Source organism: Petaurus breviceps, unplaced genomic scaffold, assembly GCF_028583685.1.
Source record: "Petaurus breviceps papuanus isolate PSGF00001 unplaced genomic scaffold, PetGlider_PUasm1.0 138, whole genome shotgun sequence".
In the NCBI taxonomy this organism is placed as follows: Eukaryota; Metazoa; Chordata; class Mammalia; order Diprotodontia; family Petauridae; genus Petaurus; species Petaurus breviceps.
Window position 1 is genome coordinate 23,400,474 of NW_027185694.1, and position 20,360 is coordinate 23,420,833.

The window sequence follows — 20,360 nt, forward strand, 5'->3', positions numbered from 1 at the left end:
CTGGGACAGACAATAGGGGTGCTGAAACTTCTCAGCTGTCTACAGCCAGAAGTCAGGGGTTGGCTGTACTTGTACACACATATGAACACACACATGCATGTTTGTAAACATGTACATGGGTTCTCGAGGGCATATTCTTGCGCTTGGGCGCAGCACACAGACCAGCGTGAAATTTATTTACACCTACGTGTTCACACTCTAACAGCTCGGATGTGAGCGGAGATGTGCATACTTGCTTCAATATATACGATACACATGTATGTATATGCAAAAAACTTAGCACCGAATGGGACATGTATAAAGGCCATAACAATAACAAACACACATGCACTTAGCAGGAGAGGAGGGGCCGGGCCCCTCGTAGGATGTGGGTGTTTCTGTTGGGAAGGGGTGGGGCTTGCCCCTGATGAATTGGGGTTGACTGATGAGCCGGGAGCCCAAGGGTTTGGGTGGGTGAAAGGTTTCACTATTTGGGGCGGGGGTGTGGCGCCTCTCCTGGATTCTGACAGTTCTCGTCCCTGGGTCCAAGACGGGGTCTGGATTGGGTTTTAGGACTCAAAGGGTTTGCGTCCTCTCTCGATCTGTTTTGTGGGTTTGGGGGACCCACGCCCCTCCGGGACCGGCCTCCCCACCTTACTGGAGTCCAGTTTGGTAAGAGAGGAAGGGGAGCGAGGCTTCTGAACTCTGGGTCGGGGGGCACCAGGTGCCACTACGGCCTAACGTCCCCAGAGCTCCTAGGGGAGGGAGAAGAGGAGGGGAGAGGAGGGAAGAGGAGGGGACAGAGAGGGGCGGGCTCTGAGGTCACCGCAACCGCGGCTGCGCCCCCCAGCCCCCTACTCCGCCCCCACGCCCCATTCAGGCCCCTCCCGGTCCCCGCCCCCTCGAATTTAGCAGGCTGGTCAGGTTCTTCTCCTGGATAGTGCGCACCGTGGGGGGACTGGAGGCGGGGGAGGACCAGGACTGCGGGCTCGAAATAGCAACCTTGCCTTCTTCTGGCTGGGCCCCGGACCTCGCGCAGCCCGTGGGCAGCGGGCCCTCGCACACGCACGTGCGCGCGCGACTCATCCCAAGGAGCCTCTCCCCACCTCCCAACCCCCACGGCCGCTCCTCCCCCGGTCTGTTCCTGCTCTCCTGCGCTGCTGCCCCCGCGCTCGGCCTCCTCCGCGCGCGCCTCCCCACGAAGGCGCTCCCCAAGCCAGTTAGAGGGGACTGAGCCAGAGTGGGGGCCACGGCGGCGACCGTAGGAGGAGAGGGTCTTACAGCTGGAGAGGACCTATAAATAACTTCATCTTGTCCAACCCCCATCACTTGAGTGCTGAGGAACCTGGAGAGATGGGATGGGAGAGGTGACTTGCCCAGGGTCTCACAGCTAGTTAACGCTCCCAGCCCATCCTCCTCCACCCAGAAGCCGAATGTTATTCCTAAGGTGCAAGTTTGAGCTGGTCTGCTCAAGAAGTTTCCTTGGCTCCCGATGCTTTTGTGTCAGGCATTTAAGGCCCTTCGCAATATGGCTCCAGCCTATCTTTCCAGAAGGATTTCAGGCCTATTTGCTGCTCCCCACACCGGCCGTCCCATCTCCATTCTTCTACATCTGTTCCCAGGCACAGGCTGTGCCTCCCTCCCCAACATGGAAAGCTCTCCCTAACCTGCCGCCTGGAATCGACTGCTTTCCCGAGGTCAAAAGCCATCTCAACTGAATGCCCCCTGCTCTCTTGGGATCAGTTGTTTTTTATTTTGAATTTGCTTATTTGCAGCCTCGGCACTTTCCCCCCAGTAGAGTAAATATAAGCTACTTGAGGCAGGAACTTTTTCGGTTTGGTCTTTGGATCCCTGGTGCAGTCACAGTGCCTGGCACATGGTCAGAACTTAAATGCTTGTTGCATTTCACCCAGTGCCAGGCAGTACTTTAAACAGGCACCTGGCTCGGGGAAGGGAGGAGGGAGGGTGGTGTGTGTGATCAGTAAGGGCAGCGGGAACAGGATGAGCTCTTAGACCAGGGTCTGGCTGAACCCTGGCTGCTGCACTGACTCCTCCTCACCCATTGGACCAGAGTGTGTCACAGTGGGGCAGGGCTTGGTGTCTGGCAGCTCTGTGTCTTTAGGCCTCCAGAATCAGGAAGAGCCCTCGTTTTTTCTCTTTAATACCTTTCATTGAGATGATGGGCTGAAGCAGGAGCTTTGGGAACAAAGGGCCCTGTATCACAGCAGTCTGTGAGGAGACAGAGGTAGAAGTGGCTGTGAAAAGCCCCAGGCCCTGCCTGCCTGGGAAGCCATGTCACAAGTAAAAGTATATTGTGGGCTAGAAGCAAGAGATCTGGAGTCATGAGACCTGGGTTCCAATCCTGACTGTTCTTTACTGGCTTTGTAACCTTGGACAAATGGCCTTTACTTCTCTTGGACCTCAGTTTCCCCCATCTGTAAAATGAGGGAATTAGACCTGATGATGTCAGAGATCCTTTCCAGCTCCAACATATTGTGAACCTATGTGAATCTGATGCTTTGCCTTAAATTAATCATCTTGATTCCTCTTGCCCCCTTCAAGTCATAATTGTGGGAAAGAGTCACCTTTCAGATGGAAGCCCATATTACAGAGACTGATAGGTTCCCTTTCCCTAATCCTATCCTTTGCTGAGCCCTGGGGACAAGTGCATCCCATTTCTCACTGCAATAAGAGAGATTTCTTTATCCTTCCCAGATCTGTGTCCTCCATCCCTCCCAGACCTCAGAACCAAAATCTGTAGCTCTGGGCAGATTTTCCCTCAAGAGTGTTAGAGCTGAGAGGGTAGAAGGAGGCCTAGGCTATTGCAGGCTGATTCTCAGTGCTGGTACAAGGATGTTTTGTTGGTAGTATTGGGATGTACCAAGATTCAGAGAATGCAAAATCATTTGTTGGGCTCTGTACAGAGGCAGATGCATGAGTAGCCTCTACTCCTGGTCCTGGCCTGGCTTCCCTTCAAGGCACTGGATAAATGCCATAGTTTCCAGATTAAGAAAGCTTTGCAGAACCATGCCCAACAGAGGCTAAGATCTGTTGTTTTAGGACACAGGTTGACCAGGGTCACCAATAATGGAGGAGAAAGGAAGAGAAGGGAGGGGGGAAAAAGGATAGGTCAGGAGGGCAATGAGAAGAGGAATATGATCAGTATAGAAGAAGGGAATCAGGAGTGAGGAAACAGAAGACTGTGTCCCATGAGATGTTCTTAATAGAAATTGAACCAGCCAGCATTAAGAGCGACTGAGAGTGGCCTTGAGAAGTATGGCCCCCCTGGGCTATGGAGCCAGTGGGGGGTGTATGTGCATGATAGAGTCAGTCTCTTAGTGCATTGGCTGTGGCAGGAAATTCATCTTTCACTGTGTGCATCAGGGGAAGGGGGTGCCTTCTCAAGGGGTAAAATCTATCCTGAGATGGAGGTAAATAAAACCTCTTTAGACATAACAGAAATAATAAAAATCACAGTCGTGACTACATTCCTCTGAGTACAGAAGGAGAGGAAATAGGCTTAAATTGTAGCAGAAAGGATTTAGATTAAACATAAGGAAGAAATTTCAATGAGTTACCAGAGGGAGTTTCAGAGATCTTTCAGTCCAAGCTAAGTGCTTGTCTGTCTGGAGTAGTTTAATTGAAGGCAGGGGGGGGGAGGATGGATTATAAGATCTCCCTCTGGAAATCCTTTCCAGCTTTATAATTCTATGGTACTTGGACTATAGTAACACTGGAAAGCAGTGTGGTATAATGGATTGGGTGCCAAACTTGGGGTTAGGAAGGTCTGGATGCAAATCATGCCTCCTGTACTTACTAGCTAAATGACCATGAGCAAATCCTTCTCTTTTCTGAACATGTTTCCTCATCTGTGAAAAGGAGATAATAATTCATACCTCCTAAGGCTCAAATGTAATAATGCTCATAGAATGCTTTGCAAACTTTAAAGCTCTCTATAAATAAATGTCGGTTTCAACCTTATAATTATCTTCTTAAAATTGGAAGAGTGACTGACAAATGTCAATGTTCTGCAGTAGGACAATGATTATTGGCCAAAGACAAGCCTGCAGATTCTTGATCATTTCTTGTATCTTTTTTGGTTGTTGGACAAATAACCATTAAGTGACTAGTACTCTGTAGGATACAACGAAAAGGTGATCAATTGTACATAATCTCTTTTGGACCTGAAGGTAATTTTTGTTTTTTATAATTAAATTTTATTTTTTAATTGTTTATTTTCTTGTCCTCCCACCTATGTCCTTCCGATTGAGAAGGAAAAAAAAAAACAAAGCCCTTGTATAAAATATTCATAGTTAAGCAAAACAAATTCCCATCTTGGCCATGTCAAAAAGTACATGCCTCATTTTACATATCGAATCTATCACTTTTTCCCCAGGAGGTGAGTAGCATTCTTTTTTTTTTTTTTTTGGAGGGCAGTTGGGGTTAAGTGACTTGCCCAAGGTCACAAAGCTAGTTTTTGTGTTATGTCTGAGGCCAGATTTGAACTCAGGTCTTCCTGAGTCCAGGACTGGTGTTCTATTCACTGTGCCTACTAGCTGCCCCAAGTAGCATTCTTTTTTTTTTTTTGGCCTTTTGGAGGGCAATTGGGGTTAAGTAACTTGCCCAAGGTTACATGGCTAGTTTTTTTGTGTTAAGTGTCTGAGGCTGGAACCGAACTCAGGTCCTCCCAACTCTGGGGCTGGCACTTTGCTCACTGTGCCCACCCCCCAAGTAGCATTCTTTAAGTCCTCTGGCTGGTCATTAACTTAATCAGAATTCTAAAGACTCTGAAAATAAGGCTTAAAGATGATTAAATAAACATTGTGTATGTGTGTGTATAATGCATTTATATCCAATTCAAAAAACATTTATTAAGCATATATTATTTTCTTTATAAAATTCTGTGTTCTGCACTTAGGGAGAAAGCCAAGGATGAATAAGGCACAATCCCTTGACCTTAAGGCTTTTTACAATCCAGTAGGGGAAAATAAGATATATACAGAAATAAATACAGTACAAATTAGTGAATGTTAAGTGTTTTAGGAAAATATAGAATGCTTAGAATCAAATGAGGGAGAAATCATCTCTAGCTGAGGAAATTAGGGAGGGGCTGGCATTTGCATGGGGTTTGAATATCAGATAGGTTTGAATGTCAGTGGTGGTGGTCAGGCCTTCTAGGATGTGTAACACAACAACAGTCTATTAATATTATAGGATGTTGGAGACTCTGGCTTCTCAATGGCTATGCTAGAGAGGCCTAGGGCTTGACAGGTCTTACTAAGCTGTAAGGGCAGAGTGCCTGGCCCGAAGTTAGGAAGACTTATGTTCTTGAGTTCAAATCTGGCCTCAGACAGTTACTAGTTGTGTGACCCTGGATAAGTCACTTAACCCTACTTGCCTCAGTTTCCTTATTTATAAAATGAGCTGGAGAAGGAAATTGCAAACCACTCCATAGCTTTGCCAAGAAAATCCCAAATGGGGTCATGAAGAGTTGAACATGACTGAACAACATCAAAAACTAAGCTGTGATGGCTTTGAGTATAGACTGGCATATTTTGAGTTTAGACCACCTCATCTATGGTCCAAGAACTAACCTAGCTAAATGCAAAGAGGCTCATCACCAGAAAAATGAATATTTTTGACTTCTGCAACCCATGAAGACCTTTAATAAAGCATGTGATTATCAGTGTAAGTAAAAGAACCCACATCAGTGAAATTTGAATTGAGTAGGGTGTTACAATCTATAGTAAAGTATTTGATGATCTTTTATTCAGGCACCAATTTGTCTTCAGTAACTCATTTTTTTCTCATGTCCCAATAGGTGAATACTAGACCAGTCTGACCTTGGAACAAGTGAGGAAACATAAAAGTGAAGAAAAGGTAACTGAAGTCAACAAATATGTATTAAACACGTACTGTGCTAAAAATACTAGGGATTCAAAGAAAGGTTAAAAAAATTACAATTCCTGCCCTCAAGGATCTTTTGTTTTTAAATATATTTTATTAATTTAATTAAACATTTCCCAATTACATGTAAATTTTTTGAATATTCATTAAAAATTTTAGTTTCAAATTCTTTCCTACCCTCTGACCCCTGCCTTCAATGATCTTCATTTTTAAAAATTACATATATATACATGTATATAATTCAAACATTTTTATCTTTTCCTCTCACTGCCCCCCCCATTCTTTTTTTTTTTTTGCCTTTTTGGAGGGCAATTGGGGTTAAGTAACTTGCCCAAGGTTACACGGCTAATTTTTTTGTGTGGTTGTTAAGTGTCTAAGGCCGGAACCAAACTCAGGTCCTCCTGACTGTGGGGCTGGCGCTTTACTCACTGTGCCAGCTAGCTGCACCCCCTCCCCATTCTTTAAAAAAAAAGAAAGAGAAGATTTTCATAAGAAATGTTTTGTCCAGAAAAACAAATTCTCACATTGGCCATGTCCAAAAATATATGTCTCTTTCTACATTTTAAAACTATCACCTCTATGGCAGAAGGTGGAGGCCTGTTTCATCTTCAGTCCTCTAGATTCAGGGTATCATTAAATTGTTCAGAGATTTAAAGTCTTTCAAAACTTTTTTTATAATGTTGCCATTGTATAATTTTTTCCCCTACTTCTACTTCCTTCACTCTGTATCTATTCATAGAGATCTTTCCAGCTTCCTCTGAACTCTCCATTTTATTGTTTCCCATGGCACAATAATACTCCATTACAATCATAAACTATGTATACCCTATATTAAATTGTTTGCCATCTTGGGAAGAGGGACAAGGAAGGAAGGAAGAAAGGATAAAAATTTGGAATTCAAAATCTTATAAAAATGAATGTTAAAAACTATTTTTTCATGTAATTAGAAAAAAATAAAATACTAGTTACAAAAAAAACCACCAAAAAACAATCATATGCTATAATTTGTTTAGCCATTTTCCAATAAGAAGTCATCCTCTTAGTTTTTACTACTAGGCTTCTACGAAAGGAGCTACCATAAATATTTTTGTATCTAGAAGTTTGTTTCCTTTTATTTTATTTCTGTAGGGTGTGGACAGCTGGATGGGGCAGCAGATTGAGCACTGGAGTGGGAATCAGAAAGACTCATCTTCTTGAGTTCAAATCTGGCCTCAAACACTTCCTAGCTGTGTGACCCTGGGCAAGTCACTTAATCCTGCTTGCCTCAGTTTCCTCATCTATAAAATGAGTTGGAGAAGGAAATAGCAAACCACTTGAGTATCTTTGCCAAGAAAACCCCAAATTGGGTCACAAAGAGTTGAACATGACTGAAATGACTACATAACATGAGTCTAGTAGTGGTATAGCCTGGTCAAATGTTATACACAGTTGAGTAATTTTTTTTTCTTAATAGTTCAAATTGCTTTCCAGAGTGGCTGTACCATTTTACAGCTCCATCAACAGTGCATTAGTGTGCCTGTTTTCCCAAAGTCTGCTCAACATCTGCCAATTTCCTCTTTTGGCCTTTTTGCCAATCTGATGGGTAAGCGGTAGAACTTCAGAGTTCTTTAATTCCTATTCCTTGAATTATTAGTGACTTGAAAATTTCTAAAATATAATTATTGATAGCTTAAATTTCTTCCTTTGAAAACTGCTTATTTAAGGCCCTTGACCATTTATCTATTGGGGAATGGTTCTTAAACCTATAAATTTGAATCTATTCCATATATGTGTGTGTGTGTGTACACACATATATTCCATATAAGGAAATATATATGTTTAGGATATGAGAACTTTAGTAGAGAAATCTGCTGCAAACATTCTTCCCAATTGCCTCTTTCCCTTCTAATTTTAACAGCATTAGATTTGTTTTTGTAAAAACTTTTAAGTTTTATATAACCTAAACTGTCTGTTTTATCTTCTTTAATTCTATGACTTGTTTCCTCATGAACTATTTCCCTATCCATAAATCTTTTTTTTTTTTAAGCAATTGGGGTTAAGTAACTTGCCCAAGGTTACACAGCCAGTTTTTTTATGTGGGTGTTAAGTATCTGAGACCAGAACCAATCCCGGGTCCTCCTGACTCCAAGGCCAGTGCTCTTACTCACTGCACCACCTAGCCACCCCACTATCCATAAATCTTAAAGGCAACTTCTTCCTTGTTCCTCTAAGGGGAGTTTACATTCTAAGGGAGGGTAGTACAAAATGTAAAAAGCTGGGTGAATACAAGATAGAGGGAAGGAGAAAGGCATTCTGCTCATAAGCCAATATATTTAGAGCTGAAAAGGACCTCAGAGATCACCTAGTTCAACCATTTCACTTTACAGAGAGGATAATTGAGTCCCAGAGAAGTTTAAGGGATTTGCCCAAGGTTACAGAACAGAACCAAAGAGGGTAGAAAAAAATTATTTAACTTAAATCTACAGATGTTATTATCAATTTTATTTTTTTATAACAGGGGGGGCAGGTAGGGTATGTTGTAGGTAGACCATTGGATTTGGAGTCTTGAAATCCCGAGTTCAAATCTGTCCTCAGATGTTTACTAATTGTGTGACCCTGGGCAAACCATTTAACCTGTCTTTACCTCAGTTTCCTTTTCTGTAAAATGGGAATTGTAGTACTTATTTCCCAGGGTTGTTATGATAATAAAAATGAGATAATATTTGTAAAGCACTTTTCTGTCCTTAAAGTGTTATATAAATTCTAGCTGTTGTTATTATATGAGAACTGTCAGATATAAAGCATGAAGTTGGTTTCAGGCATTTGTCATATATGTTATGTGATAATTGGTTTAGGTGTGCTAGACTGCATAGTCCTAGAGAGTAGGAGCTGTTTCTGATTTCATCTTTGTATTAATGTCAATCAGTCAATAAGTATTTATTAGGCACTTACAGTATTCCAGGCACAGTGCTTAGTCTAAGTGTATGAGTTCAAGGAATGAAATAATTGTTCCTCACTAAGCACTCACATTCTATTGTAACTGTCCTTGGCAGATGCATTAATAATAGTAAGTGCTTAATCACTGTCTATTGAATTGCGTTGAAAGGAAAGGAAAATGACTTGATCAAAGAGTTCTTAAAGGAGTATAGATAGGAAAAGTGAGAAGTCATAGGATTTAAGCACTTCACTGATCCTGAGATGCTCAGGGGGGCTTGGTAGAGACTTTATTCTTTTCTCTCTTGGATAAAGAATCACTTAGAAAAGAAACTCTAAGGGCAAGAAAGGCATCCCTGCTCTGCTTGAGAAGAAAGTCCCAACTCTGTGAAAGAGGGATGGAGGACACGGAAGAGGAGCCTTAACCCATCTGAAGGGCCTCTGTCCATTGGTATCTATCCTCCAGACAGAGTGGCCAGTCAGTCAGTCATCTGGACAGGGTAACTCGCCTCCCTAGTTTGCAGTATCCTGAGGAGGGAGGCTTTCTCTGCCCATTAATTTCTCAGATCCCATCTTGAACTTCTAGCTTGGGGAAGACTAAGGAAATAATGATAGTAGAACTGATCACATAATATGACTATTATGGACAGGCTATTTTCTTCTTGAGTGTGGGGTTTCTTTGTATCCTACTATATTTATGTCTAAACTCAAAAGGCCCTCTAACGTCTGACAGTGGTACTAGGGAAGCAGGTGGGGCTCTGGTCAGATACTGCTAAAACCCCTCCAGAGAGGGGAACTTGAAGAGCAAAGATTATCTGTACTTCTTACCTTGAAAATCAACCTGCTTGTCCTATACTTTATGCAGGCTAGAAAATACTTAGCTAGGGTAATGGGGAGTGGGACAGCCAGAGGTCTGAGAAGGTTGCCTTCAGATTCAAGCCAGGGAGTTCAAGAACACAGGGTGGTGGCTGTTGTACGGTCGTTCAGTTGTGACCCCATGGACCGTAGCACACCATGCCAGGTCCTTCTGTCTTCCACTTTGAAAGTCTGTCCAAGTTCATGTTTGTGGTTTCCATGACACTATCTATCCGTCTCATCATCTACCATCCCCTTTTTCCTTTTTCCTTTAACCTTTCCCAACTATTAGGGTCTTTTCCAGTTAGTCCCATCTTCTCATTATGTGGCCAAAGTATTCTAAGTTTCAGTTTCAGTATTTAACCTTCCAGTGAATAGTCTGAATTAATTTCTTTAAGTATTGATTGATTTGATCTCCTTGCTGTCCAAGAGACTCTCAAAAATCTTCTTCAGCATTGCAATTTGAAAGTGTCAATTCTGGGGGTGGTTAGGTGGCACAGTGAATAGAGTACCAGCCCTGGAGTCAGGAGGACCTGAGTTCAAATCCAGCCTCAGACACTTAACACAAAACTAGCCATGTGACCTTGGGCAAGTCACTTAACCCCCAATTGTCCTACCTTCCCCCTTCCAAAAAAAAAAGTTTCAATTCTATGTTGCTCAGCTTTCCTTATAGCCAACTCTCACAGCCATACAGTGCTACTGGAAAAACCATAGTTTTGACTACATGGATGTTTGTCAGCAAGGTGATGTCTCTGTTTTTAGTATGCTGTCCAGATTTGCTTTCCCGCTAAGGAGCAAGCACCTTTAATTTCATGGCTGTAGTCTCCATCTACAAGTGATCTCTGAGCCCAAGAATATAAAGTCTAACACTGGTAGACACTGCCATGTTATAACATTTAGCCCAGGTAATGGCCATCCCAAGAGATCTTTAAGAAATGGACAGATTCCTTAAAATCAAAACCTCTCTCTCCTCCTCCTCCTTCCTCTCTGTGAACCACTGCCTTGTTTTCTGAGCTCATAGGCACCTAAAATCTTTTGTATTTGCACACTTAGCCCAGTCTCAGTCCTCAGTCTGCATCTGTTTGAATCCTCCAGATAATTTCTGCATTTTCTGACCTGAAGCTTCGAAGGCCAGGAGTATCTGGACATCCAAGCTAGGAGTTTTACATTCAGGGTAAGACCCTGCAAGCCCACCTGGGGGAAATAGACCATCTCCTTTGACTTAGGATCATACATTTAGAACTGGAAGGGACTTCACTGAAGGTCAGAAAAGACAACTGACTTGCCTAAAGACATTCAGTGTGCTTGGTATAGAGTCTAATCTTTTCTCTCTTAGATAGTCACATAGAGAAGAAACTATAAAAAATAAAAACTACCACTCTTCTGTTCACAGACCATAGGTACCACTTTGGGGAAAAGGGCTTAGGAGGGATACAGGGAAAGAGTTACTGAGAAGGGGAGTCTTATACCCACTAAAGGAACTGCTAAAGGATCCTTCAGACAGGGATGGTGGCAAACTAGCTGCATTTAAATCTAGGCCCTCAGATCCCAAATCCTGTGCTCTTTCTGCTCTCATATTCCTTGTGGTTGTCCTTGAGTATTCCCCTTGGCCTGGGTGGGAGATACCACCAGTTCTCATTTGGCAGAACTAGGAGCTAACAGCTGGGAAGGGCCTTCTTTGCCTCTGACAGAGAATAGCATGGGGCAGCTAGGCCTCAATGCCTCCTGGAGTTCTTCTTCCTCTTCATTTCCCATTTCCCTCCTACCCCTCCCAAGCTCCATTTGTACTGAAGAAGGTAGGATCTTCTCTAGCCCCTAGTCTGACCCCTAGAAACCAGGTCCTAAGCTCAACCTGAAGCTGAGGGGCCTTGGTTAGCCCCCTTGTCAAAGGCAGACTGCACTGCAGATGACTCAGGCCCCAGCTGTCACCACAGCAACCTGTGTCGCCTAGCAATGTCTGTCTCCGGGTAACAGCGGTCTCCTAGCAATGGGATATTTTTCCGGGCTCTGGCTGAAGATCTGGTAGTTATTTTTAGCTCAGCTGCAGATCAATAGGCAGCTGCATTTTCGGCTACTGGAGAAGATGCTGTTTGGGGAGGGGAGTGGAGAGGAGACTGGATTTCTCGTCAAAGGGGGAAAAACATTTCAGGTGACAGGAACATCTCGGATGAGTGTCCTGGTGGTACAGATCTGACTAGCCCATCAGTCTCAGCCAGACTGCTTCCCTTTGGGCCTACTGCACTGAACTCAGAACAGGGAGGGGTGGGGAGAGGGGATTTAATTGGGTATGAAAGGTACAGGAAGCAGAAATCAAGAGACTTGAGGAGCAGCTGAGGAAATACTGAGTAACGGATTCCCTCAATGTAGCCTTGAGCCCATTTGCTGACTCAGCACAGGCTTTTCTTTTCCCTCTCCACCACTCCCTTCCCCACTCAGGGGCCAGGTCCATCCAGTACTCCCATGAGTTCTTCAGGGCAGGGATACATTTCCTCGGAGGGGTTGGGCAGCCATGTTACATGGGTCTGGGAGCATTATAAGTCCGAGGCCAGGCCAACTCCATCAATATTCATTGTTTAGGCATCAGGGGTTGAGGAAGACCTGTGTTTTTCTGCCCAGGGGAAATAGCCCTACTCCCCAACTCTTTCCTCCTCACTGATGGTCTAAGCTGCCCCATCCTGCCTTTTCCACTTCTCCCCACCTAGCCAAAGATTCAGGATGAAGAGATTTCTTGATTCTGTTTATCTCAGGAGATTCTGAATTCCTCATTCTTTCTCTCCCCATCAGGATAAGGTCTCTGCTACCCAAGACATGAGAGGTCTGGTGGGAGTTGTAGGATGAGGTCAGATTGCCAAATCAGAAGGACCTGCCTTCTACAGCCTCTGCAGGATGAGGCCTGTTTGGCCTTTTACTCAGACCCTTACCTCAGCACTCAGAGACCGTGCCCAGGTCTCAAGACAAGGCCACACTGTGTTGGGGGAGTTCAGAAGAAAAGGTGCTTCCTGAAGGAGAAATTTGTATAGAACTTTCTACCACCCAAGAAGTAGAACACCCATATTTCAGGTAAGCTTTTCAATCTTTAGCATTGTTTCCAAGTCACTCACAACCTGGTCAGCTATTGAGAAGGTTTTGCAAGAAAGTTTAATGCTTTGGAGTCCATCCATTAATTGCTTCTGGGGACTCCTTTCAGAGGGCAGTGTGGTCTTGTGGACAATATTAACTGGATGGGAGTCAGGAGACCTCACAGACTGTGTGGTGGTATGAGGCCTCCAACATCTTGATTTCTCAGTTTCCCCAACCTGAAGGTTAGGGGAAAGCAAATGAGGTAATGTCTGAAGTACAGTACTTGGAATTCTTTGGAGATGTAAGACACAAAAACACAGGGGAGTGGTTTTGCTCTGCTTTTTCTGTAATATTACTTCAGGGACCTTTAGGAGCTTCTTCCAGAAAAGGCCCTGGGCCAGCTTCATCTGCCATCCTCTGATCCTGCTATAGGGTCAATTTGGAGGTTCCCAGAACAGTTTTTTTTCCTTTTCTCCTCACTGCCCTGATCAAGAGAGAGTCCTATCAGGTCAAGATAACTAAATTGTGGTCCTGATGAAAAGCAATGGGTTGATAAGGCTGCTTGGTATAAAGCAAGAGGGCAAGGTTCAGAGTCACAGTTTTAGAGCTGGAAAGGGTCTCAGAGAATATAAAATCTGAACCCTAATTTTACAAATGAGGAAACCACAGAGTAAAAAGGTAAAGTGATTCACCCAAGGTCACACAACTGTGAAAGAGCTGTGTCTAGAAATAATAGTGATAATATATTTCTATAGTAGTTTACAGCATACAAATTACTTTCCTCACAAACAAACACTATTATTCCCATTTCCCAGATCAGAAAGCTGAGTCTCAGAGTAGTGAAGTGACTTATTTATAGATCACACAGACTAGAACCTGAGTCTTCTGATTTTCAGTCCATTGTCCTTTCCTCTGATCCTGACTTTGCATACTTTGACCCATAGGTAACCTTGGGCAAGTTGTCCTTGAACCTCACTTTCCTTACAAAATGGGCTTGTCCCAAAAAGACAAAGAGAATTGGATTCAGGGTCAGGGAGACCTTTGTACAAATTCCTCTGACACTTGGAACATGGAGGGTGTAATGGGAGCAATGTCCGTTAACCCTCCAACCCCATGCAAGTTAGACTGTTTTTTTTCCCCAAAACATAATGAAACCATCCTGGAGATTGATTGGCTCAAGGGGACTAATGACTTAGGCTATGGACATCACTTAGTTACCTGGGGACAAAACAGATATGAGAAGTTCCTGGCGCTGTCCTACACTTGGCTGGCAGACCATAACAGGCAACTCAAAAACAGGGGAGCTTCTCTCAACTGAATGATGTCTGTCCTTGCTGAATATCCTTTTCCTGCCGGGGCTAAGCAAATCTCCATTTGCTAACTGTTGAATGATTTCCAAGTGTCTCATTTCACTCTAATATCAAACAAACTACCAAGAGACTGGCCTGCCCAGCCCAGAACAGAGCAGCTGGTTAGTTATGCCATATTGGCATAGAGGCATTATAAGTCACATGTCAGGACCCCACCTAACACTCCATCAAGGACAAGAGCGGTGAGTTCTACCTCAGAGTAGGCACCTGGGCTCCCCAACTTTCTGCTCTCTAAGTGGCCCTGGGACCCTAGAGGAAAGTCACTTATTCTCTAAGTGTCCCAGGGAACTTTCTAAGACTCTAGGTTTTGGAAAAGTTGCCCATTGACATCAATAGAGACAATTGTCTCACTGGGAGTTTCTTATAATAATGGTATCACAGGTCCAGACTCAGCTGTATCATGGGGCTATTGTAAGGAAAATCCAATGAGACGAAGCATGTGGAAGGGCTTTGAAAATTCCTGTGTGGAAGACTTGTATGAACTGACATACAGTGATGGGAGCAGCAACAAGAGAGCAGTTTATACAATAACAACAATATTGTAAAGTCAAACTTAGGCACGATGACCAATACAACCAGCCACAGTTCCAGAGGACTCATGACGAAACATGCTAGCCCTCCTCCACATAGAAAGCCAATGGACTCAGAATGCAGACTGAAGCATATTTTTTGCTTTTTTATTTAAAAGATATGGCTAATTTGGGAATCTGTTTCATTTGAGCATACATCTCTGTGATCGGTTTTTGTTTTTCTTACCTTCTCAATGGGTCAAAGAGGGGGTTGTGGGAGGGAGAGAATTCAGATCTGAAAAGAAGAGAAAATTGAATTAAAAAAAAGAAAATTCCAACGTGCATTAAAATAGAATGTGAAAGGTTCGTGGGGCCCCTCAAGATTTTGTGATTTTATCGGCATCCTCATTATCACAACATTTTAGATTTAGAAGGACCCTTAGAGATCACCTGGTCCAAACCTTTAATTTTACAGAGGAAATTGAGGGTCAGAAAAATGAGGCAACTTGTCCAGTATCACCCAGGCAGTATATAGCAAAGTAGGGATTAAAACCCAGATCTTTTGACTTCATATCCTGGTGTCCTTCAACTGCCCCCTCCAGTGCAGTTATCCTATTCACCCAGTATAGTGCTGCCATTTGGGTTTGGCAGGTCTTTCCTTACTCTTTGCAGTAACCTTGAATGGCTCTTAGATGGGCCAAACACAGTGGGACATGCACTGTACTTGGAATCAGAAAACCTGGGGTCTGATCCCATCTCTGTGGCATTTATTCTTTTTGTCCCTTTGGGTAAGATGCCTCAGTTTTCTTATCTGTACAAATGAGGGCACTAAACTAGGTAGCCTGTAAGATCTCTTTCTTGTACAAATCCTGTGAACTAGAGGTGACATCGCTTGCAAAAAATCACAAGGGAAATGTCTGAAGCAGAATTGAAACCTGGGTCCCTTGACTCCATAGAATGGTGATAGAACATTTACATGGCAACATTTATTTTGGTCCAGTGCCTGGCGCATAATAAGCTCTTGATAAATGCTTATTTCCTTCTTTCCTTCGTACAGATGTTATCTGATGTGACCCTCACAACAACCTGGGTGGTAGGTTTGCTATTTCTTATCTCCATTTTACAGATGAAGAAACTCAGGCAGATCAAGGTGAAGTGACTTGCTCAGGGCTCCACATCTAGTAAGTGTCTGAAACAGGAATCGAACTCAGGTCTTCCTGACATCAACTCCAGCTTTTTTTGTCATCTAACTGCCTCTACTCTTCTTCTTCTTCTTTTTTGCTTTTTGGAGGGGAGAGGGCAGGACAATTGGGGTTAAGTGACTTGTCCAAGGTCACGCAGCTAGTAAGTGTGTTAAGTGTCTGAGACCAGATTTGAACTCGGGTCCTCTTGAGTCCAGGGCTGGTGCTCTATTAACTACACCACCTAGCCACCCCTGCCTCTACTCTTTCTGTTACCCCATGTATCATCACAAAAACATTTATGAAATGCCCATGAGCGATATTATGCTAGTGAGGCCATGCCTGGTCATGAAGAGTAGGAAGGGGACCATGTAGTAAGAGACAGCTAGAGTCACTGACTGATATCCCTGAAGGCAGCCCTGACTCAAAGGAATCCTGCCAACGCCTGAGTATAGCTTAATCCAACCTATCTGGGGCAGCTAGGTAGAGCGTGCCTGACCTGGAGTCTGGGAAACCTGAGTTCAAATCCAGTCTCAGATGCTTATTTAGTGGTTATGTAACCCTGGGCAGGTCACTTACCTTCTGGTTGCCTCAGTTTCCTCCTCTGTAAAGTAGGAATAACAATAGCACCTATCTTCTAAGGTTATTGTAGGGATCAAATGAGATAATAATTGTAAAGCCCATGATAAGTGCTGTATAATTGTTAGCTATTAATTAGCATTATTATTACCTATTCATGTTTAGTGTATTCAAAAATACCTGGGTTTTGCTCACCTAGATGGCACATCCAGGAAAGACTCTGACTTCTTTTGTCTACCTCAATATGAACCCCACGGTGCCTGACATCTGTGAGCCATCTATCAGCCTGGCTGATGTCTGGATCCCAGGATCCCGGATTTCCAACTGAAAGTGACTTTAGAGGTCATCTAGCCCAGTCCTTTCATTTTTCAAGTGAGGAAACTGAGGCTCAGAGAGATTAAGTAATTTGCCTCATAGGTGGTAAATTGGTACATCGGCCATGCAGGCAGAGCTGGCGATTCATACCCAAGTCCTTGCACACCCTATCCAATATTCTTCCTCCTGTACACGGCCATCCTTTCCCCAAGCTTCCTGGGAGCGGTTCCTGTGCAGTTTTATTCCCCTAAGCCGGATATAGACAAGGATCCAGCAGATGGGAATCAAGCAAGATGCTTGTGTCTTCTCGTGCCCTTCTTGTATGAGCGAGTCCATCCACAACATCCATTCGTTTCCTCTCCCTAAAACCCATAGCTAGACCGGCTGGATGTGTTTTGTCTCTGTTCCTTGAAATCTCAGATCTTACTAGCACAGCTGTGTGCCATCCAGAGTGAGTGAAAACACATCTGGTCCATCCTCTGAAAGGAGTACCATGATCGAGCTCATCTTCTGTACAAGGTCATGTTTTGGATATTGTACAGTCTAAGACATTCTGTGGACAGATTTATAAGAGTCCTTGAGACAACTCAGTGGGCAAATAGGTTACAAGACACACAAGAAAGGGGGGGGTCAGAAAGTGCCCTTGGGAAGGGGCTGGAATCTAGGGAGTTCTGTGTCTAGGCACAATAGTGCCAGGGGAGACTTCTCCTTCTCTCCCATCTTGTTACCTGCTCATTCTCCTCATTTCACTGCTATGAGTCATGGTGTGATTTGGCATTGAGGCTGTGGATAGAACGTAGGGATAGTATTCAATTGTTTAAATGGCAACGTCTGGGCTGTTATTTCTTGCTGGCCTTCTCTATCCTTTGGGATACTAATTTTTCATAGGCTACCCCCCCAAAAAAAAATCTGTCTTAAACAAAGCCCTAATGGAGCTAGCTCTAAGAGAGTCTACCCAATATGATAAACTTTTAACAAACTTTACTTTTCTGTGGCTGAGAGAGAGACAGAGAGAGAGAGAGAGAGACAGAGAGAGACAGAGACAGAGACAGAGACAGAGAGACAGAGACAGAGAGAGACAGAGATAGAGGCCTGACATCATGGAAAGAGCACTGTCCCCGATGTCAAGAAGTAGGAGAGTTAGTATTTGGATTTAGAGGACACGGGTTTGAATCCTGACTTGTGACACTTCAAGGGTCAGTCGCAGCCTCTCTGAATCTCATTCTCCTCATCTGTAAGGATAATGACACAGTATAAAGACTCGAGCGATAATTGTGTTATTCAGACCATAGGTTGTTGTGAGGAAAGCCCTTTGCAAACAGTAACGCTCTATAAAAGTATAGGCTATAGGATCTGGTGTGGGCCATATCAGCACTCCCTTGGCCTCCCTCAGAGTTGCTGAGAACATATTCTGGGGGCATTTTATTCGAGGCATACAGAATCATGGAGTGTTTAAAACTACAAGAAGCACTAGGGACCTATCCATCCTCCTAGTTTTATAGGATAGAAAACTGAGGCCCAGAGAGGTTAAGTAACTTCCCTAAGGACACACAGCAAGTTAATCTAACAGAATCTAGACTAGAATCAGGGACTCCTAACTCCAAGTTCAATGCTCTATATCAGCAAAACAGCTTTCCTAGCCAAGAAGGAGATTCTAATAATCACATTTCTCTAAGACCTTGCAGTTTCTAAGTGATCTAGTCACTACAACTTGGTAGAAAAAGGAATGTAAGGATTATTATTATTGGAATTATTCTAGTTTTGCAAATGAGGAAACTGAGGCTCAAAGGGGGAATGAATTATCCCAGGGCAGTACATGGTAGGGATGGGACCAATGCTTCAGTTCTTATGATTCCATGTCCCATGTTCTTCTGTGGTGATTCCTCCCTATAATCAAAACAAGATCAAATTTTTACTTTTCTTTCAAGAAACAAATGTAGAGGCAGATCAGAGAAGAGAAAGCAGTCATATGGGAAGTAGCTGGTAATGCTGGGATCAGAACATCAGAGTTCCCTTGGAATTGAAAGAATAGGCATGGGGTTCTGGAGGAGGGATGGATCCCCTAGCAGGTTCCCAGGGTACCACGTTTTGTTGCTTCATGCAAAGAAAGCAATTTGTTTATCTGGAAACCCCTTGATGTTTTATAATAATTGTCAGATGTTTAAATTGTGTTTAAGAATCATCAAAAGTCCCATCTCAATGTGCACCCAATCCTGCCTCTGCCTGGGAAGGCAGGCAATAGAAAGGAGGAGGAGGAAGGTGGAGGAGACTGGCACTCACCACTGTAGGGGGCCAGGTGGTGGAGGGGAGAGAGGTCTCAGGGGTTGGAGAGAGCACCAGTCCATGCTGGGTGCCTCCGAGCCCTAGGAAGTGCCTGGGATTTCTGTACATTCTCTGCTCAGTCTGAGACAGTGTCCCTCAGAGGCAGAGCCAGTGATGGCTCATGGGCTTTGTGCTAGTTAAGACAGGCTGTGGTGTAATGAGGTCACATTCAGCTCTTCCTTCTGCTACATGCAGGCCAGGGGAGAATGGGCAAATCACTTCCTTTCTTGGAGTCTCACTTTGCCCCCTCTATGAAATGGGTCTAACGGCACCTCACCATCCTGCTGGGAGAAAAGGGACTTTGTTAACATGAAAGCATTATAAAATATGAATGACTCTTGGCCCCTGCTCCCTGCCTCCCCGGGAAGTTTGAAAATCTTTCTCCATATGTGTTAGTGGCCCACTCTAACACTTGGGAGTCATAGATAGTAAGTGCTAGAAAGATCTGCAGAGGTCATGTAAGTCAGAGGCATCAAACACAAGGCTTGTGGCCACATTGCACCTCCATCACTCCTGAGTGTGACTCAAAACAGATTAAAATGTAATTGGGAAATATTTAACAAAATAAATAAAAATGCAATTGAACATAGATAATGCTAATATTTAGTTTTCTAAGTCACTATGCAACAGCAGGGATCTTTGTGTATGGGTTAGTGGCCCCATTTCTATTTGAGTTTGATGCCACTGATGTAAGTCACATGCTTTCCATCTTGTAAAGGAGGGCACAGGCCCAGAGGGGATGTTATTTGCCCAGGCCTTATATTTCTTTCTGCATATTTTTTGTTTGTTTGTTTGCTTTTTGTAGAGCAATTGGGGTTAATTGACTTGCCCAAGGTCACATAGCTAGTTTTTGTGTTAAGTGTCTGAGGCCGTATTTGAAATTGGGTCCTCCTGACTCCAGGGCCGGTGCTCTATTCACTGCACTACCTAGCCGCCCCATCTCCCATGTGTTCTTTATACCAAAAAATAAAGACATGCCTACCTTAGGAAGTAGAATTTGGGAGGACCCATGATGAAAAATATTCTCCACCTCCAGAGAGACGACTAATGAACTCTGAATACAGACTGAAGAATGTTTTTTTCATTTTCTTTATATTTCTTGCTTTTTGTGCAACATGATGAATATGGAAATGTGTTTTGCATGACTTCACAGGTATAATTAATATCATATTGCTTGCCTTCTCAATGGGTGGGACTAGAGCTGGAGGGAGGGAAGAATTTGGAACTCAAGATGTAAAAAAAATGAATGTTAAAAAATAAAATGATTTAAAAAAAAATAAAGTGGAATTTGGGCCATTAAAATTGTGCATTTATACAAAGTATTCCCCAGTGCACCTACCTGGATGAAGCTATAGATCTCTAAAGTGCTC

General features: G+C 43.5%; 1 long non-coding RNA gene across 2 annotated transcripts; it reads left to right on the forward strand.

The window, feature by feature from the left end:
• Positions 1–445: 445 nt before the first annotated feature.
• On the forward strand, positions 446–18,618 carry LOC138143741 (uncharacterized). 2 transcript variants are annotated; one of them, XR_011163789.1, is made up of 5 exons: positions 446–651; positions 5,801–5,859; positions 10,750–10,828; positions 12,439–12,714; positions 14,466–18,618. It is a non-coding gene; the product is annotated as an uncharacterized lncRNA (long non-coding RNA). The 2 variants fall into 2 exon arrangements; XR_011163787.1 differs by having other exon boundaries at positions 15,651–18,618.
• The last annotated feature ends 1,742 nt before the right edge of the window (positions 18,619–20,360 follow it).